We start from the raw sequence: 1,223 nt of genomic DNA, 5'->3' as shown, positions 1-1,223 counted from the left end.
GGGAGGCCCAGCCCATGAAGTCCACAGGGACACACAGCTGTGCTGAGTCCCCGCACCACTGCCCCGGTGAATCCAGACGGGGCCGGCTTCTGCCTGCTTCACTCTGTCTTCTGTGTTCACGGCCAACCAGTGACAGATTGGCACAGGTATTATTTGATATAAATTGCTTTCCTCTCATTCCCCCTTATAACACAGTTAGCACAGTGTATTAAATTTTGATGAAATCATGTGTGTAAGTGGGTTATGTAATCTATGAAATTCATTTCAAGATAGTAAAGGAGATGTCACAAAATATTAGTCATAGAAAGAGGGTATTGGGTCTGTCAGGGTTGAAAACCGTAGACATGCAATGAAGCAACATTATAAAGACAATTTTGAAGAAGGAAAAAAAATCACCTCAGTCAGTTCTCCAATATCCCTTCCCAGTTTCTCTACCCCATACATGCCCACTTTTGCAACGCTAAACTACAGTTACGTGAGAGTTCACATAACTATATTTGCAGCTGCAATTGGAGTTCACATAACTACAGTTATAGCTGTTAGGGCTGGCTATTCGCAGCTCTCCTTTAAGGAAACCCATTTTTGGGGTATGGAAACCGAAGTGCAGACAAGCTTGGGGTCTTCTCAGCATGTATGAGCAACTGGCCAACGCCTTAGACTAAGGTTGGTTCCAAAACACGACATCCCAAATAGTGTGCTTTCATGTGACCTTTGCTGGCGCCACGATCCCTGGGTAAGAATAACAGAGACTGAGTGTTCAGAAGAGGAGGAGATGGAGGAGGGGCTGGGGATGGAAAGAGACTGTGGAGGTGTGGAGAATGGAGGAAGAGGAGGCGGGGAGGTGGTGGGTGAGGGAGGCAGAGAGAAAGAGAAAAGAGGAAGTCAGTGAAGAGGGAGAAAATGAGTAAGCCCAATGTTATTTTTCCACAGCAAGGAAAACGGGTTTAATTCTACAAACTGACAGGCCAAGATCAAATAAAAATGAAACAAGCAAACCCGCTGCTGTGCTTTAGCACAGCACTAAGAAGCTAAAGCCACTTCTGCATGAGTTCGATTCCCACCCAGGAGCTGACCTACATGGTGCGGCAGACCTCTCCTGACCCGCCCGCTGCTCCCCTCAGCAGTGTACTTCGTTAGTCGGCCTGTTCTGCTCCCCACTGTTTCTGGTGAACCCTCTCACTGCCCCTGCACCTCTGGCCTGTGCCACAGTTCTGTGCATAAAT

This window comes from Condylura cristata, unplaced genomic scaffold (genome assembly GCF_000260355.1).
Source record: "Condylura cristata isolate star-nosed mole 26May11 unplaced genomic scaffold, ConCri1.0 scaffold00032, whole genome shotgun sequence".
In the NCBI taxonomy this organism is placed as follows: Eukaryota; Metazoa; Chordata; class Mammalia; order Eulipotyphla; family Talpidae; genus Condylura; species Condylura cristata.
Note: the sequence above shows the minus strand (reverse complement) of the source record.